The sequence below is a fragment of the Zalophus californianus genome, chromosome 6 (assembly GCF_009762305.2).
Source record: "Zalophus californianus isolate mZalCal1 chromosome 6, mZalCal1.pri.v2, whole genome shotgun sequence".
In the NCBI taxonomy this organism is placed as follows: domain Eukaryota; kingdom Metazoa; phylum Chordata; class Mammalia; order Carnivora; family Otariidae; genus Zalophus; species Zalophus californianus.
Window position 1 is genome coordinate 112286315 of NC_045600.1, and position 27173 is coordinate 112313487.

General features: G+C 37.2%; 1 protein-coding gene across 9 annotated transcripts in view; it reads left to right on the top strand.

Annotated features, from left to right (window-relative positions):
* The window catches only part of NEO1 (neogenin 1), a 241344-nt gene that overhangs the window by 36531 nt on the left and 177640 nt on the right, over positions 1–27173 (top strand). The gene's annotated exons all lie outside the window — the stretch shown is intronic.

Below are 27173 nucleotides of genomic sequence, written 5' to 3' on the forward strand. Positions count from 1 at the left end.
ATCAAGCTAGATGCATTTTTACAGTTGTTCTTGCTTACGCATGTTATGTGAATTGTTATGTAGGCTTAAATGTAATCAAAATCCTAGTATTATAGTAACAACTTTTTTTTATCAATGACAAATTTATAAGTGTCCAGTTACAGAGAAGCTTTATTCTGGGTCTGCTTAAAAGCGAGTTAATCTGGATGCGTAAAGCAGTGCATTTGTCATTTCCAAAGTGGTAAGATTTTTTTTTTCTGTGACACATTTGAATGTGTGTATAGTTTATTGCAGTATATATTTTATATTTAAAGACTACTGAATATTTTAAGAATTCTTGAAGTTGCGTCGTTCAGTATAGTAGTCACTATCTGCTTGTAGCTTGTGAACACTTGAAATGGGTCTAGTTCGATTTGTGATTTACTGAGAGTGTAAAATATACACTGGATTTGAAAGACTTAATATAACAAATGTAAAATATCCCACTAATACTTTTTTTTTAAAGATTTTATTTATTTATTTGAGAGAGAGAGAATGAGAGATAGAGAGCACGAGAGGGAAGAGGGTCAGAGGGAGAAGCAGACTCGGAGCCCGACGTGGGACTCCATCCCGGACTCCAGGATCATGACCTGAGCCGAAGGCAGTCGCTTAACCAACTGAGCCACCCAGGCACCCCCACTAATACTCTTTGTATTGATCACATGTTTAAATGATTTTTAGATGTAGTTGGTTAAATATAGTAATAATTAATTTGATCTGTTTGCTTTTTAATGTGGCTGCTAGAACATTTAAAGGTATATATGTGTTGGGGCGCCTGGGTGGCTCAGTCATTAAGTGTCTGCCTTCAGCTCAGGTCATGATCTCAGGGTCCTGGGATTGAGCCCTGCCTGGGGCTCCCTGCTCAGCAGGAAGCCTGCTTCTCCCTCTCCCACTCCCCCTGCTTGTGTTCCCTCTCTCACCGTGTCTCTCTCTCTCTGTCAAATAAATAAAATCTTTTAAAAAATTAAAAAAATATGAAGGTATATATGTGGCTTCCTTTGTATTTCTATTGGACAAGCACTGTCCCGAAGTATCTCCTCAGGGTCTCACATTCTTTAGAATATAATGCTTTGGGTCATACCTTCTCAATTTACATTTCATCTCATGAACTGTCATGGTAGGAAGTGCAATTGGGTTTCACACCAGATTGGAACAGAAATGTGATACTGTGAGACTACCTCTGTAACTTTATTTAAAATTTTTTGTCTTAAACAAAACAGAGGATCATAGGGGAAGAGAGGAGAAAAAATGATGAAAATTAGAGAGGGAGCCAAACCATAAGAGACTCTTAATCATAGGAAACAAACTGAGGGTTGCTGGAGGGGAGGTGGGTGGGTGGTAACTGGGTGATGGATATTAAGGAGGGCACTTGATGTAATGAGCACTAGGTATTATATAAGACTGATGAATCACAGTCTACAGCATCTTCTCAGAAATGATTTTGATAGTTGAGGCCAGGTATGTGCACAAATTACCACAGGAAAAGAATATAGAAAAAGAAAAGAGGAAATTAAGGACTGATCTTTTTGATAGGTCTATACCTCTGAAACCAATAATATATGTTATTTAATTGAACTTAAATTAAAAATTAAAAAAAATTTTTGTCTTAAGTGAATTTGCATGGGGTTCTGTTGTTTGTAATCAGAAATGCCTTTTGCTCCATCACGTAAGTGTAAGACTTACTTTACAAACAAGGTTGTAAACTTGAGGACAAAGATGGTCTTGTGTTTTTTGCAAATGGCCTACTGCATTATAAAAGTGGTAAGTACTTGTTGAGTGGAAGAAGTGCCAACACATCACCACCATCTATAGCAGTGATTTTCAGAGTTACTCAGAGGAGAGAGAGAACATTTATGGCTATATGGTGATCTGTGAAAGTGACATGGAAAAGGTAGAGTTTGAGCTTTGACCTGTAACAGTCATAAAATTACCTAGCCTTGTAACAATTGACACTTTCAGAAGGCTTGAATGGGGCCATCCTACTTTTGCCATCATAGTGAAGATGGTTGAAGCTGCCCAAAAGTCTCTTTCAAATAAAAGCAATGCAAAGAGGAATCTGACTGCCCCTGAATGAAAGACAATAACTGAAAAACCAGCACATGAAGGTCACCAGACTTGTGATTTACCAGCATTTATGGAGAGAATTGCATCTTAGAACATAGTTTTATGTTTATGTGAGGCCAGAGTTGTCTCAATATCATTTAAAGGCTTTGATCATGAAGTTAAAATAATGGTTCAGGAGAAGGGGGAAGGGAAAGAAGCAGTAACAAGGCAGTAAGAGTGTTATAGCAAAAGGGCATAAGCCCTGTATCAGTTAGGTTCCAAGCAGATTACAGAAGCCATACCAGTAATTTGAGCAGGGAAATTTTAATAAGAATTGTTATTCCGGTCAAAGACAATTAACTACTAATAGGAGTAAAAGAGAACTCTAAGATGTATAGAAGTATGTACATCCCTTTAACACCCTTGTCTTGGCTGAGCCTGATAACAAGTCAACTGAGAGGAAGCACAGAGTCTAAAGAATTCAGTTCCAATAGAAAAAAGCAGGCCCGTGAGGGTTGATTTAAAACTTAGAGGTAGGGACGCCTGGTTGGCTCAGTCGGTTAAGTGTCTGCCTTTGGCTCAGGTCATGACTCCAGGGTCCTGGGATAAAGTCCCACATGGGGCTCCCTGCTCAGCGGGGAGCCTGCTTCTCCCTCTGCCTGCCACTCCCCCTGCTTGTGCTCTCGCTCCCGCCCCCGACAAATAAATACAAATCTTTGAAAAAAAAAAATAAAACTAAGAGGTAATAAATTAATAACTGGTACAAGCCTCAAAGGAGAAGGAGTGTTTATACAAATTTGGAATAATGTTTTGGAAATATCTATAGAAAGTTAGGAGAGTGCTGAAGTCACATTCTGTTCTTTGGTTTCAGAATGTAGAGAAATGACTAGATTGTCCATGGGTTTCAGGACAGGTTTCAAGACAGGAGAACTATGAACATTTCAGTGTGGATAGGAGATTTGTTTAGAGAGAGATGAATTTGGTAGGATACTACAGCATCTTCTCAGAAATGATTTTGATAGTTGAGGCCAGATATGTGCATGAATTACCACAGGAAAAGAGTATAGAAAAAGAAGAGGAAACTAAGGACTGATCTTTGTGATATACTTTCATTTAGAGAATGTTAAGAGTGTCGGGGTTAGAGATGAAGGAGAGTTTTAAAGTGCACTGTGACAGGACAGCGCGGGGAGAGTTGGGGGGAGGGGTCACCATGAAACACTTGGAGACTTCAGAAGTTAAAGGCTTTGATTTTTGGTACAATGGCGATTGTTGGTATCTCCAGAAAAATGTTTCAGTAGAGCGGATGAGTGGATAAGCCAGGTTATTGTTAAGGAATGGGAAGTAAGGAAGATGGAGGCCGGAGTGCAGACTATTTCAGGAAGTTTGACAGTGAAGGGAAGGAGTGAGAGAGGAGAGAGTATCTCAAGGTGTAGCAAGGATAAGGGAAAGATTAAAAAATTTTTTTTTCATTTGGTAAGTGGGAGATCAAGATCAAGGCAAAGAGACAGTAGAAAGGAAGAGATTGAACAGGAGCAAGGGAGTAGGAGTTGTTTCAAATGATAAAATAGGGTCTAGATGAAAAGTAGGGGGGGAGAAAGTGATAGCAAGGAGAGAAATGGAGAGGTCAAAGGAATTGGGCCTCTTTTAGCATTGAACCATATGAAATTGCTGATATTGACCAGTCTTTACCTAATTATTTTTTATTTAAAATGGTTTAACCTGATGTTTGTGACACAAAATAAAGAGGAAGGATGAAAATAAAATTTGAAGTATGAAGATGACAAGTCCAACCTATATAAAAGGGATTGCGTTTTCTCAGTCAATAGGCAGGGTCGTCTTAATAGAATGGACTCAGGGCAAAAAGTGAAAAGTTTTGGGATATATACTTTAGAGAATGTGAAACTAGAGAGAGACAAAGATGAGTTATGAGGCAGTGTTCTCAGTGTAAAGTGAAGACTAGGATTAATGGAGAGGCTGTAGGAATGGAGAAGATGGGCTCATTCACAAGAGATCACTCCAGTTAATTTGGTAAATTAATTGGGCCTGAGAGTGGGTGATGTAGAAGATAATAAAGTTTTGAGACTAGAGTAGAAAAACAATGATGCTTCCTAGGAAGATCTGGACAGAATAAGGAGAGAGAGATGTTAGGTTTTAATTGGTTGAGCTTGAACTTATGTGAAGGAAGAGAATCAGATTTGTGCATCATTGTTACAGTTAATAGTTGGAGTCTGGACGATGAGTAAATGGTTTGAGAAAATAAATACGGATAAAAGGTAATTTTATTTTTATTGGCTAATAAATCAACAGTGCCTGATATTTTCAGACCATTTATCTTGCTATGCCTTTCTTTTTTAATTGAGATTTAATTGACATATAACATGTCTTTGATGTTCAGCATCATGGTTTTATACATCTATCTATCTATCTATCTATCTATATATATTTTGCAGAATGATTGCCAGAATAAGTTAACATCCATCAACATATAGTTAGTTTTTTGTGTGTGTGATGAAAACTTTTAAGATCTTCGGTCTTAACAGCTTTCAAGTATACAATACAGTATTTAGTCGCCATGTTGTACATTACATCCCCAGGACTTACTTATTTTATAACTGGAAGTTTGTACCTTTTGACCACCTCTATCAGTTTCACTTACCCATGTCCACCCTCCCACATCAGTCTGTTCTCTGTATCTTTGAGGTCAGTATTTTTTTTTTAGATTCCACATATAAGTGAAATCATATAGTACTTGTCTTTCTCTGACTTATTTCCTTAGCATAATGCCCTCAGAGTTCATCTATATTGTCTCAAATGTCAGGATTTCCTTCTTTTTATGGCTGGATAATATTCCATTGTATATGTATACCACGTTTTCTTTATTCATTCATCCATTGATGGACCCCTAGGTTATTTTCATGTGTTGGCTATTGTAAATAATGCTGCACTGAATGTGGGGATTCAGATATCTTCGAAATCGTGCTTTTATTTCCTCGGGATAAATACCTAGAGATGGAATTGCTGGATCATATGGTAGTCTGTTTCTAAATTTTTGAGGTACCTCTATACCGTTTTCCATAGTGGCTGTACCAGTTTGCATTTCCACCAACAGTATATGAGGGCTCCCTTTTCTCTACATCCTCTCTCCCACACTTGTTATTTCTTGTCTTTTTGATAATAGCCATTCTGACAGGTGTGAGGTGATAATCTCATAGTGGTTTTTTTTTAAAGATTTTATTTATTTATCTGAGAGAGAGAGAATGAGAGATAGAGAGCGCGAGAGGGAAGAGGGTCAGAGGGAGAAGCAGACTCCCTGCTGAGCAGGGAGCCCGATGCGGGACTCGATCCCGTGACTCCAGGATCATGACCTGAGCTGAAGGCAGACGCTTCACCGACTGAGCCACCCAGGCGCCCTCATAGTGGTTTGATTTGCATTTGCCTGATAATTAGTGATGTTGAGCACCTTTTCATGTACTTGTTGGCAGTCTGTATTCTCTTTGGAAAAATGTCTATTCAGATCCTCTGCCCACTTTTAATTGATTATTATTATTATTTGCTATTGAGTTTATGAGTTCTTTATATATTTTGGATAGTAACCCCTTATTATATATATGTTTTGCATGTATTTTCTCTTGCTTGGTAGGTTGTCTTTTCATGTTTTTGATTGTTTCCTTTGCTGTGCAGAAGATTTTTAGTTTGATGTAGTCCTAGTTGTTTTGCTTTTGTTACCTTTTTTCCTTGATTACGAGTGGACATAGATTTTATACATGATTAAAAATAATTTCTTTTGTCCCCTCACCCTCTTTTCAGAAGTAGGAAATTTTGGGGCGCCTGGGTGGCTCAGTTGGTTAAGCGACTGCCTTCGGCTCAGGTCATGATCCTGGAGTCCTGGGATCGAGTCCCGCATCGGGCTCCCTGCTCGGCGGGGAGTCTGCTTCTCCCTCTGACCCTCTTCCCTCTCGTGCTCTCTGTCTCTCATTCTCTCTCTCAAATAAATAAAATCTTAAAAAAAAAAAGTAGGAAATTTTGCATTTTAAGACTGGGCATAATTGTAGGAATGGGAGTACAGATTAAAATTAATTTGCTCAGTGATTTATAAATAACCTGATAAAGTATTATCATTGTTTTTGGTATCTTAGAAAAAAATGTCTGATAGGTAAGACAGGTTTTTTTTTGGATAAAGGTGAAAATGTTTTGAAATATGATAGAGGACGAGTTACTGGACCAGTCACTTCGCTTTTTAGACATCTACTTCACCATGATGAGGGTGTAGTTACGGTTCTTTCTTGTCCTAACTTAAAACAATTTTTAATTCTATAATTTTCGACTTTTGGAGTACTTTCAGAAAATAGAGTAAAGACTTTGGTAAGCAAATAAAAATATGCAGTGCATGAAAAATGACAAACATGGTAAAAAGATATTTGAGTTTATCCACGTTGAGGGAGGTGCAGGGTAAAACAATTTGATAACATTTTTTGCACGTTAACTTGGTAAATAAACATTTAAAAGCTCAGTTTTGACAAAGGGGGAAAGTCCATCTTATATACTGTTAAAAGGAATATAAATTGATACAGCCTTTTTGTAGGTGGTGGTATTTATCAAAACTTAAGATGTGCATTATTTTTGACTCAGTAATTCTGCATTTAGAAATCTCTCCTATCTCTTACATGTGCAAAGAATTATAGGATGTTCATTAAAGCATTGTTTATAGTAGCAAAAAATTGGAGATCATTTAAATGTTAGCCAGTAGATGTAGCTCTCTTATGTAGTGTGACCATTTGCCCCAGTTAGCTTGGGATGGGTCTGATTTACCCCTGTGCTGCCAGCATAATTGTTAAGAGCACTTCCTTTCACTCTCAGTGGTGTCCTGTTTTGGATAATAACTTATATGTTTATTATATGTGTATACTAACAGCATGGATCACTATGCATCTGTGAAGAGAATGAATTGTATGCACTGGGCTGGAACTATAGTCAAGATACATTAAGGGAGAGAAATGAGTTGCAGTACAATATATACTATCACTTCCATTTTTTAAAGTAAAACTAAACTATGTGTGTATGAATGAAACACAATGAGAGAGAGGATCTGTTGAAAAGGTGTGGAAGAATTCACACTAATTTGTTTGTATGATAACCTCTGGAGGAGGTGTCAACCCCATGAATGAGCATATGTTGATTTATTTTTTGAATAAAAGCAACAACAAAATGGAACTTTTTTTTTTAAAGATTTTATTTATTTATTTGACAGAGAGAGACACAGCGAGAGAGGGAACACAAGCAGGGGGAGTGGGAGAGGGAGAAGCAGGTTTCCCGTGGAGCAGGGAGCCTGATATGGGGCTTGATCCCAGGACCCTAGGATCATGACCTGAGACGAAGGCAGACACTTAACCGACTGAGCCACCCAGGCGCCCCCAAAATGGAACTGTTGATTGCCAGCAGATGCTGTAATTTTTAACTAGAAAGCATTAATAAAATATTATTAATATAAGAATTTTAACTTTATTGTACTCTGTCCTGTATAGATAATAACTTTTGTGTTTCTAAAAATGTACTAATGGAAATTTAAAGTTATCACTGTCATTCCACCATTACAAATCAATAAAGTTTTCAGATTGCCTCCTGTTCCTTGTTATCTGTATATACGTAATTCTTATGTACTGATACTCAGAGCACAGATATAATTTCACGTATGTATTTTTTAAGATTACACTCTGTAGTGTATTTTTGCCATAATCTAGTAGTTACCATTTTTGAAAGCTTGCTTTGTGCCAGGTACTATGTTAAATGGTTTACATGTATTATACGGTTTAATCCTCCCAACTAAAGTATGTGTAAACTTGACACTAGATAATTTGCCAAGACCACATGGTCAGCAAATGACAGAAATGGGATTTGAACTCAGGCAGCCTGACTCTTCAACTCATGCTCTTATCCATTATTCTTACTGCCTCCCTTTACAATTTTTTAGTGATTGTATATCAATATGCCATAATTCACTTAGCCATTTTTCTAGTTATATATCTAGTTTATAGGCTTTAAAATTTGAAGCTCATAAGTTTGCATTTAAGCAAATTGGTGGCCATTCTGTGCAAGAGCCTGTTTTAGGTAATGTGGACATTAGTATGCATGCAATTACAGTTTAGTATTATTTGACCTTACCTTATGCATTACATTCCTGAAGACTTGTGTATATGAAAACTTGTATAATTATGTTTTTTCCAGTTGAGTTTCAGTATTTTAAAGATGTCCTATGGAAAACAGATATTTTTCTGTAAATAATTAGAAAGTCTAATAAAAATCAGCAGTGAACTCAGCACTGTGTTTGGTGCCTTCAGAAATTCTGCTTCTGTGCATAGTGAGCTATATCCTTTCATATGACATCTGCAAGAAAATTTAAATCAACACTTAATATGATTTGTGATTACTCAATAAAATTGCGTGAAGTTGAACTTTATGTTCAAATGGAGAAGTGTGTGTGGATAATCCCCAAGTCCCTTGTTTGCCTTTAGCATATGCATTTATGCTTATATTGAAATAGAGTAAAATTACAGGTTCATACAGAGAAGTCCCATTAGTAACTTAGGAAGGGTTGGATTGCTTTCTTTTTGGAACAATATTAGTTACTGCTCTTTTATCTTTGGGAGATAGAGTTTCAATTTAATAGAGGAACCTAAGTACTAGATAAGAGTCAGCTGCTAGAAGAATGAAACTGGACCATTTCCTTACACCACACACAAAAATAGACTCCAAATGGTTGAAAGACCTAAACGTGAGACAGGAGTCCATCAAAATCCTAAAGGAGAACACAGGTAGCAACCTTTTCGACCTTAGCCGCAGCAACTTCTTCCTAGAAACATCGCCAAAGGCACGGGAAGCCAGGGCAAAAATGAACTATTGGGATTTCATCAAGATAAAAAGCTTCTGCACAGCAAAAGAAACAGTCCACAAAACCAAAAGACAACCGACAGAATGGGAGAAAATATTTGCAAATGACATATCAGATAAAGGGCTAGTATCCAAAATCTATAAAGAACTTATCAAACTCAACACCCAAAGAACAAATAATCCAATCAAGAAATGGGCAGAAGACATGAACAGACATTTCTCCAAAGAAGACATCCAAATGGCCAACAGGCACATGAAAAAGTGCTCCACATCGCTCGGCATCAGGGAAATCCAAATCAAAACCTCCATGAGATACCACCTCACACCCGTCAGAATGGCTAAAATTAACAAGTCAGGGAACGACAGATGTTGGCGGGGATGTGGAGAAAGGGGAGCCCTCCTACACTGTTGGTGGGAATGCAAGCTGGTGCAACCACTCTGGAAAACAGTATGGAGGTTCCTCAAACAGTTGAAATTAGAGCTACCGTTCGATCCAGCAATTGCACTACTGGGTATTGACCACAAAGATACAAATGTAGGGACCCGAAGGGGTACGCGTACCCCAATGTTTATAGCAGCAATGTCCACCATAGCCAAACTGTGGAAAGAGCCAAGATGCCCATCGACAGATGAATGGATAAAGAAGGTGTGGTATATATACACAATGGAATATTATGCAGCCATCAAAAGGAATGAGATCTTGCCATTTGCAACGACGTGGATGGAACTGGAGGGTGTTATGCTGAGTGAAATAAGTCAATCAGAGAAAGACACGTATCCCATGACCTCACTGATACGAGGAATTCTTAATCTCAGGAAAGAAACTGAGTGTTACTGGAGTGGTTGGGGGCGGGAGGGATGGGGTGGCTGGGTGATAGACATTGGGGAGGGTATGTGCTACGGTGAGCGCTGTGAATTGTGCAAGACTGTTAAATCACAGATCTGTACTTCTGAAACAAATAACGCAACATATTTTAAGAAAAAAGAAAAAGAAGAAGATAACAGGAGAGGAAGAAAAGGGGAGTATGTCAGAGGGGGAGACGAACCATGAGAGATGATGGACTCTGAAAAACAAACTGAGGGTTCTAGAGGGGAGGGGGGTAGGGGGATGGGTTAGCCTGGTGATGGGTATTGAGGAGGGCACGTTCTGCATGGAGCACTGGGTGTTATGAACAAACAATGAATCATGGAACACTGCACCAAAAACTAATGATGTAATATATGGTGATTAACATAACAATAAAAAAGGAGGAAATCATTAAAAAGGAGATAGCAGGTCCAAAAAAAAAAAAAAAAGAGTCAGCTGCTATAAATGTGTTGAGGGAGGCAATTAAGAGCTTTAATTTAAAGCTCACTTGCTGGATTTCTAGATACCTGTTAAAATCAGAGCAAAACAGATGATTATCTAACAAATAACTTAGAATCCTCCTTGCTAAATTGTGTCATTTATTTTTTGATGGCACTTCTGATGATCTTTCTACAAAATTTTGCATTAAATATAGCATTTATTTGATGAGTTTCATTGAAAATGTTCATTATTCCATTGATCTTGAATGTAGTTGGTATTTGTTTACTCATTGTAACTTCTGTATCTGTTCTTTTTTAGTGTTTACATTTTTTCTTGTTTCAAGTTTTTATTTAGATTCTAGTTAACATAGTACAATTGGTTTCAGGTGTAGAATTTTAGTGACTCATCACTTATGTAGAATACCCAGTGCTCATCACAAGTGCCCTCTGTTACATTTTACATCAACAAAGATTGTTACACATAAAAAATGACAAGTGAAAATAATTACTGTATCACAAAATTCCCAGTTAGTGTTTATATTTCCATTTGTTTTATAAGTGTCATAATTGCTTTTTAATAAACTTTATTTTTTAGATCAGTTTTAGGTTTACAGAAAAATTGTGAAGGTAGTACAGAGTCTTCTCATATACCTACACCTGTTTCTCCTATTAACAACATCTTACATTAGAGTGATACATTTGTTGGAATTAGTGCACATATATTGATACATTATTTTAATTTTATTAGTAGGGCTTCATCCTTTTTGTTTTTTTTTAAGATTTTGTTTATCTGACAGAGAGAGACACAGCGAGAGAGGGAACACAAGCAGGGGCAGGGGGAGAGGGAGAAGGAGGCTCCCCGCTGAGCAGGGAGCCCGATGCAGGGCTCGATCCCAGGACCCTGGGATCATGACCTGAGCTGAAGGCAGATGCTTAATGACTGAGCCACACAGGCGCCCCTTGATACATTATTATTAACTAAAGTCCATACTTTATTCAGATTTCCAGTTTTTACTTAATGTCCTTTTTTTCATGTTTCAGAATCCTATCCAGCATACCATATTACATTTAGTTGTCATCTCTCCTTAGGCCCTCTTGGCCTACGACAGTTTTTCAGACATTCCTTGTTTATGATGACTGTGACAGTTTTGAGGCATACTGGGTTGGATGTTTTATAGAGTGTCCATCTGTTGGGATTTGTCTGATGTTTTTCTCAGACTGGGTTTATGGCTTTAGGGGGAAGAACACAGAGGTAAGGTGCCACTTACAATCCTCAAATCTTATCATTTCCAGGGTGTGTAATATCAACATAACATCACTGTTGATACTGACTTTGATCAACTTGGCTGAGTTAGTTAATGTTTGCTTAGTTTCTCCATTGTAAAGTTAGCATGCTCTCTTCCCTTTTGGAAGGAAGTCACTGTGTATAGCCTACACTTTAAGACCTGCCTTGAGGGTGGAGTGTCTATGTAAATTATTTGGAATTCTTCTATATGGGAAATTTCTCTTGTTTTTAAATTTATTCAACCATTTCTATCAGTATGAACTCATGGATATTTATTTTGTACCCTGGGTTATAATATAATACTATTTTATTTTGTTGCTCAAATTGTTCCCAGCTTTGGCCATTGGAAGTTCTTTTAATTAATTAATTTTTTAAAGATTTTATTTGTCAGAGAGAGTACAGGCAGGGGGGAGCAGCAGGCAGAAAGGCAGAGGGAGAAGCAGACTCCCCAATGAGCAAGGAGCCTGATGCAGGACTCGATCCCAGGATCCGGGGATCATGACCTGAGCTGAAGGCAGACGCTTAACCGACTGAGCCACCCAGGCATCTCTGGAAGTTCTTTTATTTGGCTCATTTGTCCCTTTGGCATAGCTCCGTCTTAATTTTTGTTTTTGTTTTTTAAGCTCTTCCTTACTTTCTGGCACCACAATATACTCCAGACTTACCTATTATATTTCTTGCCCTAGTCCTAGAATTAGCCATTTGTCCATGGAGCCCTGTTCTTTTCATAATTACTATTTTTTAATAACATCTTTATTGAGATATAATTTATATACTGTATAATTCACCTATTTAAAATGTGCAATTCAGTTTTTAGTATCTTCACAGAATTGAGTAGGTATACCACAATAAACTTTAGAATATTTTCATCACCCCTGAAAGAAACCCTGGGCCCCATTAGCAGGCACTTCCCATTCCCCCTGTTCTCTCCCCCTACCACTGTCCCTCTGCCCTACATAACACTTCTTGTCTCTGGACTTACCTAGTCCAGGCATTTCATATAAATGAAATCATACAGTATGTAGTCTTTGGCATCTAGTTTCTTTTACCTAACAATGCTTTAAAGGTTCACGCATGTTATAGCTTGTATCAGGACTTTATTCACCCCCCTTTTTTTTAGTACTTTATTCCTTTTTAAGGCTGAATAATACTCCATTATAGAGGAAGGCATATAATGTGCGATTGGGTCTGTTTTTCTGTTGCTCTCAGTCACCAGTGTTCAGCAAAGTATGACCAGTGAGTTGTATCTGGTCTGTGGCCCATTTTTGTACATCCCATGAGCTGTTCTTACTTTTTACATTTTTAAAATATTGTAAAAAAAAGAACAGTTAAAAACAAAGGAGAATATGGAGTGGAAACTGTATGTAGCCTGCAAAGCCTAACATATTTACTGTCTGGCCCTTTTAAGAGAAAGTTTGCTGATTCCTGGACCATTGATGTTTATTACCCAGAGCTGTCAGTTCATTAGGGGTTGCAAAATGGTGATATTGTATCACTCTCTTATTATTAGGTGGAATACTTCTATAAACAGGAACTTACTTTCATCAACAGTTTTACTGCCATAAGAAACAGTTTGATTAGGAAAAATGCTTAGTTCTTTTACTCTTACGTGCCACTTTTCAAAATAATGATTTGGTTCTGTAGGAGTCTCCAAAGGTGATCAGTTTTGTCTTGTTTTGTGTTTTTTGTTTGTTTGTTTTTTTTTTTTTTGAGGTCATTATAAGGTAATGGAATTCAACATAATTGAATGTTTCAATTTATTATCATTATTGATGCTTAAATGTCCCATATTTGGCCAGTAAAAACCTCTTGAGTCTTTTGTGATGACCCTAGTAGTCATTTGATAGCTTTCTCTTTTCTGGTCTGAAAGATGTTGTAGATTCATCTCATATTCCAATTGCAGACCAGGAGTTAGCCCGTTTTTTAAAAGGTTCTTTTGTGTGGCAAATGAAATTTAGAGCCAAAATCTCATTGTGGAGATTACTTAATTGCACTGGCTTGGTCATTGTTACTAGGACTTTTCAGTCAAATGAGCTAGGAAATACATATTTTTTAGATAAGTAAAATACAAATTCATATTAGTACTTAAGATTAAAACTGAAGGATAGATGGTTTTTACTTACCTCATTGATTTTTTTTTTTAATAGTGATTCAACACTTCCATACAACACCTGGTGCTCGCCACAAGTGCCTTCCTTCATCCCCATTACGTATGTTACCCATCCCCCAACCCACCTCCCCTCTGGTACCCATCAGTTTGTTCTCTGTAGTTAAGAGTGCTTCTTGGTATGTCTCTTTCTCTCTTTTCTCCTTTGCTCATTTTTTTTAAATTTTGACTGACTTACTTTGCTTAGCATTATATTCTTTAGCTCCATCCATGCTGTTGCAAATGGCAAGATTTCATTGTTTTAATAGAGCTGAATATATACATATACATATACATATATATATATATATACACACACACACACACACACTACTTCTTTATCCATTCATCTATCAGTGGACACTTGGGCTGTGTCCTTATGTTGGGTATTGTAAATAATACCCATAGAGGTGCATGTATCCCTTTGAATGAGTGTTTTTGTATCCTTTGAGTAAATACCCAGTAGTGGGATTGCTGGATGGAAGGGTTATTTCTATTTTTAACTTTTTGAGGAACCTCCAAACTGTTTTCCACAGTGACTGCATTCCCACCAACAGTGCACAAGTGTTCCTTTTTCTCCACATCCTTGCCAACACCTGTTGTTTCTTGTGTTGTTGATTTTAATTGTTCTGACAGAGCACCTCATTGATTTTACATCTATATCACTTTTCTTCCACACTGAGAATCCTGTTCTTCATGACGTTAGTGAAATTACTCATTTGCTTTATTCTGCAACAGCAACACACACGTACACACACCAGTCTCAGAATAACAGTACCAATAGTAACTACAACAAAATGATTATTAAAACAGTTAAAAATGTTACAGTTCTTTTGGTCCTTAGGGCGTATTCCACTAAGTATATTTAGGTTGTTGTGTTCTTAAATTCTCTTACAGTAGTTCCTGTCTGGGTGGTTATAATGACAACTAGAGGTTTAGGCTCGTTCCACCTCTGCTTTCAATGTTTAGGGATTTTTAAGATTTAGTTTTGTATTTTAAATTTGTAAAATATTTGTATGATCCCAAAGTCAAATCTATGTACAAGTTCTATTCAGAGACATCTAGCTTCAATTCCCAACCTCTCTAACTGTATTTCCTCTCCTTGTATAGGTTAAAAATTATGTGTGTGTATCTATTATAATCCTACCTTTTTTGGATAAATATACACACTTCTTTCCAATCTTGCTTTTTCACTTTATTTATTCTAGGTGGAAGATAAAGTTATTCTGTCATCTCATTGGCAACTGCCCAGTACCTCCTTGTATCAGTGTGCCACCGTGTGTTCAAGGCTGTTTCCAGGCTGCTATGGGTAGTGCTGCAGTGAATAGTCTTGCTTGTACCTATTTTCATATTTTGGCCAGTGTATTTTTGGGATAGATTCATAGACATAGGATTACTAAATCAAAGGGTAAATGCAATTATAATTGTGCTAGATATTACAAACTTTCCTCTATAGTGGATATGCCATTTTTCATTCCCATTAGCCTGTTTCCCTATACTTTGCCTACAGAGTATGTTGTTAAACATTTGTATTTTTGCCAATATGGTGGGTAAGAAATTGTATCTCAGTGTAGTTTTAATTTGCATTTCTCTTATTATGAGTTAGGTTGAGTATCTCTTAAAATGATTAAGGACCATTTGCATTTCATTTTAGTAACTAATTCAACATCTGTGTGAAAATGGTATGCAGTTATAAGAGCATGGATAAGTCTTATTTTCCTCTCACAAATGTATTTACAACTGCCTGGTTAATATATACGTGGCTTCATTGTGAGTATTCTGGGGTTCATGTCTTATCCTTCTAATACTGTTAACATCTTTCTTGGATTTTTAGATATCCTTTTCTGCTCCCCCCTCCCCAAGGATTATTTTCTATCAGAAATATGTTATCAAGAGAGTAAGAACTCAGTGAAGGAAATATGAATTTGTGACTTAATATGACAGCTTACTAATGTAGGCTTGAATTAGCTTCAGGTTAATCAGGCTTTAACAAGCTTTTGAATTCAGTTTATTTCCATCCCTAAATACATAGCTGAACAGAAGAATTCTAGAACCTGGTCTACAGACCTTGTGAAACAATGACATGATCTTTCTGAAACATCTGTTTACGTTGCATTGAGAGCTTATGCACACACAGCTTTCTTTGCAGAAAATAGCTCTGATATTACAAGATTCATTATTATGGATTCTTAGTCTTGTGTTCTCTTTTGCATATATTTAAGTTGTTAGATTGTCCTGTGGGATTTCATAAATATTACTTCTGTTAGTAAAGCTGCTGACAACAAAAGCTTTCAATAAATTATTCATGTGCTATTTGTTTTCTATGTTCAAGAATTAATGCATCTTTACTCAGAATTTTTTTTTTAGCTGAACTTGGTAACAATTTGTAAACATATGCTGCTATAGTCACATAAAATCTGTAATGCTTGTTTTCCATATGAGAAAAGTACTCTATTAGCAATATTTGGAGCAATATCAGCTCTCTGAAACATAGCTGATTACTGAAGAATAATGGAAAAATAGCTTTCAAAAATGTGAGATAACTACTTAAAAAATTGCTGCTCTTTCAAGATGTGGGCCACTAAATTTTATGTTTTTGCCTGTTTTCTGTCATCTGTGTACTTAATATTCACTTTCATTCATTGAAAACTTTAGGTCTTGTTTTACAGTCTTCTTCCCTATTGCAAATCTGTCATTGTTCTGGAAAATGTGAGTGTCTGCTTGGCTTACTTTCTAGTACCATCTTCAGTTCTTCACCTTCTTCATCTCCAGTGGCTTCTCTTTCATGCCATTCAAATACCAGCTTCCAGAATTGCACCCTAGCCCTTGTCATCACTCGGCAGTGCTGAAATAGTATTGAAATAGTATCATAGTCTCACCACAGTCGCCTGTCCTTCCAGGCTTCTCACATTGTGCTGGCACCACTCTTACCCGTTTTCTGTTCACTTTTGTGTATTTCCTTCCCTGTCTGTCTTAGACGCCACTGACAGCCACGTGCTGGTATCTTCAGCCCTCTTCATTGTCCCTTGCTACTCACTACTTAGGAAGCTTCAGTTTTAAATGTCTATGTTCTCTTCCCTTTAGAGTCTGCAAAACCACGTTCTCATATTTGCACTTCTTTCTAAATACAGTTAGCAGCCTGACTGTGCTGTCAGTATGATCCAGTAATCCTATTCTCCTTTTTTGGTGCTCCTCTCCGTTCTCACTACAGCTCCTTCAGATGTTTACCACCACCTGCAAACCTCTGACCCTGACAGCCCAGCCTGCCCACACCAGCAACAGTTGTACTCACCTCCTACTTCAGCGACTATACAAGCAATAAACTATGACTCTCATATCTAACACCAGGCTTACTCATATCCTCATCTTTCCTTCTTGTTACAACAAAAGAAGTGTCTTTTCTCTGATCCAGAATTAATTGTCTGACATTTTTTTTTAATATTAACATTTACCACTTGAAATTTCCCTCATGCTGTATTTTCATTTTCATTAAGTTGAAAATATTTTGTAGTTTCTCATGTGATTTCTTCTTTGATCTGTGAGTTATTTAGAAGTATGTTGCTTAGGGGCGCCTGGGTGGCTCAGTCGGTTAAGCGGCTGCCTTTGGCTCAGGTCATGATCCCTGGATCCTGGGATCAAGCTCCATGTCCGGCTCCCTGCTCAGCGGAGAGCCTGCTTCTCCCTCTCCCTCTGCCTGCCACTCTGCCTACTTGTGCTCTCTCTCTATCTCTCTGTCAAATAAATAAATAAAATCTTAAAAAAAAAGTGTGTTCTTTAATGTCCAAATATTTTAGGGTTTTCCAGCTACCTGTTACTGACTTCTAGGTTAGTTCCATTGGGGTTAGGAGATATACTTTGTACAACTTCAGTCCCCTCATATGTACATTGGTAGTCATCCACAGATTCAAGGGGACTCTTTTGCCAAACTCCAGAGTTCTCTCTCTTAGCAGCTCCCTCCTCTTTCATACTCTGCAAATTGTACTAACCTTGGCCTCCTCAACTCTGATCTTTTTCTTTAACTGTGAGATTTCAGAGGTCTCTTTGCTTTCCCTTTCTCATGCTGGGGGCTGGAAAGATGGGATATCTACAGACTGTAAGATGGGGTGATTTTTCAGCTCATCTTGTTTCCTATCTCTCAGGGGTCACAGTCCTGCATTTCATGTTGTCCAGTGTCTGAAAAAACATTGTTTCATTGATTTTTGCCCAGTTGTCTAAGGCAGGATGGTAAGTCTAGTTCCTGTTACTCCTTAATAGCCAGAAGCCTGGATCCTAATCTTACCATCATTTGGCCTGAATATTTGATTTCACCCTCTGTACTGGTTCTTTCCATCTTTCAACATGCTCAAGTCTCTCTTCAATTACAAAGAATATAAAAGAAGACCAAGCTCAGGTTTTCTTTATTTACCAATCTATCTCTCCTCTGCCTTTTACAGCCAAACTTTTTGAAAATGGGTCTCTATATCCCTCTCAAAAGTGTTGCTTATGGACTGGCAGAGTCTGCATCAGTTGCACACTTGTTAGAGATGTAGAATTTCAGGCTCCACCCTAGATTTACTGAATCAGAATCTGAATTGTAGCAGGATTTAACAAGGTGATTGGTATGCAAACTAAAATTTGAGAAGTGCAGTTGTTCATTTTACAGGCTCTATTTCTTCATTTTCCATCTTGTTCCTGAGTGCATTGTAGTCTGGTATCTGTCTTCACTACACCACTAAATCTGTTCTTGCCTAGGTCATCAGTGACCTTTTCAATATATATCCAATGAATGAGTGTCCATGTGTATTGTGTGCTCAGCAGGTCATCCTCCTTCTTGAAATATTTCTCTGGCTTCTGAGATGCCTGTTTTCTTGTCCTCTGACTTACATGACTTTTGTAGGCTTTTTTCCCTTTCTCTTAAATCTTGGTGTTTTGCAGAATGTGGTCCTTGGTTTTCTTCAGATTTTGCATTTCTTATTGTATCTTATTTTCTCTTGCAACCTCTGTTTTAACGTGTATCTCATGAATGGAATTCCATTCATGAATTTAGCATGAATCTCTACTGAGTTCCAAGCTTGTCTGACTTCCACATCCATGTCCAATGAGCCCCTTAAACTCTCCATGTCTACAGCAGAGCCCATGATCTGCCCAGCTGTGTCCTCTTTCTCAGTGACTGGCACCTCCAGTCAGCCGTTGTCCAAGCGAGAAACTCGTCAGTCACTTTTGACTCCTCCACTGCCCTTACTCTACATTTGGTCGTTCTACTCTACATCATTCTCCAAGGCTCATTGATTTGACCATAAGGATTCCTCAGATCTTTCCATCTCTTAGTTACTATTGTTACTTTCCTAAATAGGACTTCATCGGGTTTCAACCAAGATAACTGTAGAGGCTTCCCAACTGGTTTCCTTCTCTCCAGCTGTGTTCTCCTAACTAATCTCCTTTGTGCAGCAAGCACCATCCTTTTAATAAGAAGTAAGTGTGATCATCACTTCTCATCTTAAAGCCTTTGCCAAACTTACTAACTCCTTAAGATATAAAAATCCTTACAATCTGTCCTTGTCTACCCACTTCTGAATTTCTTTGAGTACTTTTGCCCCTTCCACTACCACCTTGTTCTGAGATTTTGCACCTGCTGTTCCACTGATGATGCATTCTGCCCTTTACTGGCTAGGCTCCTGTTCATCCCTTAGATTTCACGTTAATAATCACGTTTTGCATGAATGTCTTCCCTGACTCTCTAGGCCTATTCACTTCTCTCTCTGCACCTTGTACACATTCTGTCATGGCCCCCACCACATTGTTCTGATTGTGTTTTTGTGAGCCATGATTATATCATTGCATGTTCCCACTGTCAGCACTCTGAGAGTAGGTACTCCTGTCTTACTGTTTGTAATTTAGTTGCGTAGCATCCTTCATTCATTTAACAGATATTATTGAGTACCCACTATGGATACCAGGAAAGGTTCCTGCTCTTATCAAGCTTGTATTATGGGGATGGGAGTGGATTAGGGTGAAGTGAGAAATAATAAATGAGAATTTTTTTGTTCTTATACATAGTGGATCCTTAGTATATTTTTGGAAGATTAATATATAAATTATTATTTTAACAAGACTTGAAGTCCATTGTTACTGACTTAAGCTCTTGAAATTTTGTTCTCCAAAAATTTAATCCAATTTTTTGGCTAGCGTGAGCTGTGGTAATTATTCTCTTTACTCTACCTAATCTTGGTTTTATTTTATCTAGTTTTCTAGCCTTCTACCAGGGAAAACAGGCCTTAAAAACAGAGAGAAAGCGAATTGCTGGGAAGAGCATATAAAGGGTAGGATTAGGAGGCTAGGACCTTCACAGGGATAGTTGTCAGAGAAGGCCCCTGTAGAAGTGACAGCTGGTTGAAACGTGGAAGCTGAGAGGAAGCTAGCTAGCTGTGTGATGGAAGAATGGGTGCAGAGCGAGTGTGCAGGCAGAGGGGACAGCAGATGCAAAGGCTCTAATATGGGAAAGAACATGGCTTGTTCAAAAAATTGAAGAATGTTACCAGAGCTTGTTGAGTTGGAGGGAACATGATATGAGATTAGGTTGTAGAGAGGCAGGGACCAGATCCTTCAGCCCCTTTTGTATGTCATGGTAATTTGGATTACATTTGCTGTAATGGGGGAGCTGTTGAAAAATTAGGCAGAGGAGAAAGAGGTTTATACTTGAGTTTTAAGATCACTTAATATTATTTTATATGTAATTGTCCAAAATGTGATTAAAAGTAAAAAAAAAATAAGGTCCATATTTTGCATAGTTTGTAAAATGTGATTGGTGAAAACTAAGGTTCTAGATGTTAGCAGTTTGGGAGAAAATATGGTAGGCTTTTGAACTATGAATAGTTACTATTTATTTAGGACTTGCTATCTGCCAAGCAGTGAGGTAGGTAGGTGCTTTATACCTTTCTTCACAGAGATTTCCTTGAAAGGAGGGCATTATTTTTCCTGTTTTATAAGGGAGCGAATTTTAGACACAGAGAGAAATGAACTAGAATAGTGGAGCTAGAATTCAAAATCATGTCTGCTTGACTTCATTTTATGAAAGAGTTTTCCACTGTGGCTGTTTTTGTGTGTGTGTGTGTGTGTGTGTGTGTGTGGGAGAGGAGGAAGGCTGAAAATTGAAGAAAAGGAAAGCATTCTTATTATAACAGATGTTTCTTGAATAAACAAATTCAGATATTTTTCATTTTGGCGGAATGGTTGGGAGAGTAGATGCTATAAATTAGAATAATCAAATTGAATTTTCCTAATAGGATATTAGTAGCCTGAAAAATAATTTCAGGTCCAGCTTTGGTTAGAAGTTGACATCCACTGTTTTATGGTATGCCCGTACAGTATATGTATATCACGCGAGTGAAACCATCCATATAATATTAACAGCTAACCACATGCCTTGCTTGAAATTCCAGGAAAGGAGTTCTGCATCTCTGTAGATTCAGTCTTTGGAGAAACTGGCTGTGCAGGGCAGAGAGGGACTGAGCTCTGGAGCTGGGAGTCCTAATTGTTATGCAGCAAAAGAGGGTGGAAAACATTTAACTCTTAAGTATTGCTTGTTCTTAATCAGTGATGTGAATGTATTATTTTTTTGAATCCTTTGAATTGAGTATTTTAACTTTCTAATTTTTAGACTTTTTGATTTTAAATTGAGAACTTGAAGCAAGAGAGACTAAGCTATATGGTGAGAGTGGACACCAAAGAATCAGGAAGGATGAAATGTAGGATTTACAGACTGACTGGATAGGATAGGGTGGTCAAAGTAATGTTATTAAGGAGTAAAAGAGGTATGACGTCCTTCGACATTAATGTCTTAGTTTATAATGAAGACATAATTTTCATAGGTTGAATAACATTATATACAGAAACCTTACATTTGTAGGCATGTAAAAAGGCTTGCTTACCTTTCTGTCCGGCATTTCTGATGCTGTCAAACTTAGAACCTCTGTGGGCAATAAGACAGATTTCATTTTATTTCTGCCAGTATTCAAATACTGTATGTTATTTTTTTATTCTGGACACGATAAAATTTAAAATTATTGGCCATGCTGGTGTGCAGTGAGTGATAGGATTTGTTGATATTTGGGGGTGGGGGAATACGACTGAGATAAGTTCCCTGTGGGTATTTTCCTGTCATGAGATGGAATTCTATCAAGAAGTGTGAAGTATTTTATCAAAAAGTGAGTAATAGTTTATCAAGAAGTGCGAGCTATTCCATTAAAAAGTGAGAATTTGCAGAGACCAGGGATTGTGCAAGAGATCAGACAGGATCATTAAGCCTGTTTCAGAATAATGTGTATTGTGACTGTGGTCACAGTAAACTAAAATTAAGCAAATTTAAGTGGACAGGGAATTAGGACCCTGGTGGGAAATATAGGCCAGTTTTTATACAAAGTCAGCCAAGGAGTGGGTGTCTGATAACTCTTCTGTGACAGAGGAAAAATGGTTAAAGAAGCGGTGATAGGTCTGATCACTGGGTGTTGTAAGTGGTGAATCAGAATTCTACTCCTGAAACCAATATTGCAGTGTAAGTTAACCAAAATATAAATAAAAATTAATAAAAAAAAGAAATGGTGATAGATCTTTTTAAAAAAAAATCTTCTGTTCCCAAGAAAAGATTATTTACCGCCAATAACAAAAGTTATTTTGTTTTTTTAAAACAGAAAAAGATGACAAGAAGAAAGCATAAGCAGTTCATATTTTAAGCAATAAGCAATGCAGAAATCCATGGCATAAAAAAGCCTTCTCCCTGTATGCTCTCCATCAGTAACTGAATCCCATTACTACCCCAGGAGAAAACACTGTTAAACTGTTCAGTGTTTATTCTTTTAGCCCTTTCCCTACATTATTATTTTTTAAGATTTTATTTATTTATATAATTTTTTAAAATTTTAAAGCTTTTATCATGACCCTCATTTTTATTATTTTTAAAATTTATATATATTTTTTATTATGCAGTTAGCCAACATATAGTACATCATTAGTTTTTGATGTAGTGTTCAACTATTATTTATTTTAGAGAGTATGTGTATGAGCTGGTGGGGGGGAGGCAGCGGGAGAGGGAGAGAATCTCAAGCATACTACCTGCTGAGTAGGGAGTCTGATGTGGGGCTTGAGCCCACCACCCCGAGATCACAACTTAAGCTAAAATCAAGAGTCAGACTTAACCTACTGAGCCATCCAGGCACCTCTTCCATACATTATTTACATTTAAATGTGTGCATACACACATATATGTACATGTATATATATTTTTATGTAGGTGGGGTCATACTATATGTATTTTGAACTTGAGTATTTTTTATTTAACAGTATATATATTTTAAGGTTTTGAATGGTAGCATGTGAATATGCCCCAGACTTTTCATATTGTCCTTTTCCTGTGCAGACTGTATATGAAAATAGCTTTATTTCTGCTTGAACAACATCGTGTTTCATATAAAATATTCATGTAATAGCAAAGGTGAAAGAAGAAATTAAAAGTCAACTAAAATCTCACCACCCTGAGATAATCCACATTTTAATGACTAGTTTTTAAAAAATGTACCCCTTCACCCACACCTACCACAACATGTATAATACTTATAAAGGGATTATACACGTAAGCTAATTTTTATTATGAAATTACTTTCTATGTGCTTGAAGCTTTTCATCTACTCACCTCCTCCATCTCCTCCCAGTAAATCAGTGGTAACAACCTGGTACACTTTGCTACTTTCTCAGTGCTCATATAGTCATATGTACATGACATTTTATTATTTATACTTGTCTGATTTGTTCATTTTTCTCAGAATTCATTCCAGATCAGATGAAATGTGGCTCACTTATTTTTTGCTGGCTAAATATTCTAAGGCAGGAGTCAATGGATCAAATGCATCCTGCTGCTTGTTTTTATAAAGTTTTATTGGAACACAGCCTTATCCATTTTTTTTATTGAGTGATGTGACTTTTAAAATTCTTGTTACATGTGGTAAATTTCCTCCCAGTCTTGTCATATTTTACTTTGTTATGATATTTTTGCCTTAAAGTTTTAAAAATTTAAATACAATGAAGTGAAACATATCTGTCTTTTCTAACTTTGAAGTTCCCTATTTTGACTTAAAAGGTTGCCTGACACCAGGGTTATCCTTGTATTTTCCTAAAATCTTTTTTAAAAGATTTATTTATTTATTTGAGAGAGAAAGAGTGAGAGAGAGATCACAAGCGGAGAGTGGGGGACAGAGGGAGAGGAAGAAACAGACTCCCCGCTGAGCAGGGAGCCTGACTCTGGGCTCCATCCCGTGACTCTGGTTCATGACCTGAGCTGAACACAGATGCTTGACCAACTGAGCCACCCTGGCGCCCCCTAAATTTTTTTTTACATAGTTTTCTCATAGGCCTGGAATGTATTTTTCTGTATGTATATAAGAGGCATTAGAGTGTAGTGTGATTAAGATCACAGACTCTGGTTCTGTTATTTACTACCTTTGTGACCTTGGACAAGGTATTTAACATTTCTATGCTTTAGTTTTCTCCTCTAAAATGAGAATAATAGTAGTACCTATAATAAGATAGTAGTGGAGATTAAATGAGTAGTTAGTATGTAGAGAATGTTTAGAGCAGTCTCTGATACATAGAAACATGTTAAGTGTTTACTGTTATTACATGTTGTAAGTAGGCTTGTTTTTTTTCCTCATGTGGGTAACCAGTTGTCCTAGAGGATGGCAGTATCCAATTTGATTTCAAGGTTTGAGAACTCATGCAGTGTCCAATATGCACACACATCCCATAATAACTAGTTGTAGTTGTTTAAAAGTTAAAATATTTTTCAATTTGCCTGTATTATATTTTCAATAGGATACTAACTTGTTAGGACATAAATATTGATTCATTTGTTTGAACCTAACTATTACATAAACAAAACTGTTAGGTATTTCTTTTAGCCTAGAGAATTGATGAAAAAAATAAAAAAAATAAGGGCACCAGGAGCCAAGAAACTTTGGGAACTTCTGTGCCCTAACAAGTTATTACAAATATTTAGAGATTAAGAACATTTGAAGTGCTATGTAGGTACTGTATACCATGCCGGCTTGTAACAAGACAAAACTATTCTTGTCTGGACACCAGGCACAGACAGCATTTCTGAGAAAGTAGTATTTAAGCTGAGCTTGAAGGAAGACTTGGAGTCAATTGGAGAGGGGTGGTGGTGGGAGTAGCTTGTGGGAAGAGGGCAGGAGCTAAGGGGCGGGGGGGACAGAGATGCAGCAAGCCTTAGAGGGTGAGGAGAGAGTGATGCTGGGGAAGGCTGGAGAGTAGGTAGAGGCCAGGTCACATAGTCCATTTAGGGAGTTTATTTAGTTTGTAAAAGACAGTGGCAAGACTTTGAGGGATTTTAAGCGAAGGAACAGTACCTTAGGTCACTGTGTGTTTACTGAGGGAATAAAATACAAAGATGATATACATAAATATTTAATGCTATATTCTAAGTAATGTAGAATACATATTTGTGGTAAAATTTTGAAGGGCCTTGGTTTTCAAAGGCATTTGTAAACTTCCCTATAATTAAAAATTTTTTTTGAAGGCATATACTCTTGTTCAAGTTGGTTGATACGGACTTTTAAAATGAAAGAATATCAGGGGCGCCTGGGTGGCTTGGTTGGTTAAGCGTCTGCCTTCAGCTGGGGTCATGATCCCAGGGTCCTGGGTTTGGGCCCCACTTGGGGCTCCCTGCTCAGCAGGGAGTCTGCTTCTCCCTCTCCCTCTGCTCTTCCCCTCCCTCGTTCTCTCTCTCTCTCTCAAATAAATAAATAAAATCTTAAAAAAAAAGAAAATCAAAAGCAAGATAGAATGTTAAGCTGTGAAAATTTACATTTGTGTAATTATTTTTTAAATGGCAAAACTTTGTCCAAATTTTAAAATGAAATTTGTTTATTAATAATTATTTTAAACTGTTACTTTGCATATTTTGACTGCTAGTCTAATACATTTCTCTCTTAAGTTCCTGAATTGTTTAATTTGGATGATATAATAAAGATTTAATGTTACACAGGAACGGTATAAAAGTAATTTCTCTTAGTTTAGCAGTCTTTTTGTATTGCCCTAGAGTTGATATTTTTATTTATTTTACTATGGTATCAATGTAACATTTTTTACAGTAGTAAAAAGCAAATCCCTGCAGGTTACTTCTGAAAAATTCCTAAGCTCATTCTCAAGAGTTTTAAGACTTGAAGAATCAATTTCATAATCATTAAATAGGGATGGAACCCACCTCTTGGTGTTTGGGAAAGGAAGATTAGTCTGTTTGGAATTTGATTCACATTGTAAATGTTTGAAAAATTTAAAACATGTGAATATTATTCCCTTCCCTCTGCCAGTATGTTTCGTATTTATTTAGAACCACTCTTTCATTACGTAGTAAAGAACTAGCGTCATTCTTAAGTTCACAGTGTAAATAAATTATAGATAAAGGGGTGTGTAGATATATTTTAAAAACTGTCTTGTTTTCATCTATTGGACTAAGCCTCCCTAATTGTTCACATGAAGAAATCTGATTAGAACTGATTATAGTCTGATTACAAGGGATTTGGTCAGTACTCTTAAAGAAAAGAGGTAAAGCTTTAAGTTGGAAAGTTTTCTCTGGCTGAGAATATAAGATTTATAGCAAATTTTTTTTATTATGTTCATTTAGCCAACATATTACATCATTAGTTTTTGATGTAGTGTTCAATGATTCCTTGGTTGTGTATAACACCCAGTGCTCATCACCACACGTGCCCTCCTTAATACCCATCACTCAGTTACCCCATCCCCCTTCCCTTCTGTAACCCTCAGTTTGTTTCCCCAAGTCCAGAGTCTCTCATGGTTTGTCTCCCTCTCTGATTTCTTCCCATGCAGTTTTCCCTCCCTTCCCCTGTGGTCCTCTGTGCTATTCGTTATGTTCCACATATGAGTGAAACCATATGATAATTGTCTTTCTCTGCTTGACTTATTTCACTTAGCATAATTCCCTCCAGTTCCATCCATGTAGATGCAAATGGTGGGTATTCATCCTTTCTGATGGCTGAGTACTATTCCATTGTATATATGTACCACATGTTTATCCATTCATCTGTTGAAGGGCATCTCGGTTCCTTCCACAGTTTGGCTATTGTGGACATTGCTGCTATGAACATTGGGGTACAGGTGCCCCTTCTTTTCACTACATCTGTATCTTTGGGATAAATACCTAGTAGTGCAATTGCTGGGTCATAGGGTAGCTCTCTTTTTAGCCATCAGGGAAATACAAATCAAAACCACAATGAGATACCACTTTATACCAGTTAGAATGGCAAAAATTAATAAGACAGGAAACAACAAATGTTGGTGAGGATGTGGAGAAAGGGGAACCCTCTTACACTGTTGGTGGGAATGCAGGCTGGTGCAGCCACTCTGGAAAACAGTCTGGAGTTTCCTATAGTAAATTAAAAAAAAAAATTGTGTTCTTCTCATGTTCAAGGAACTGGCCAGGAACTTCCTCAAGTTCAAAGA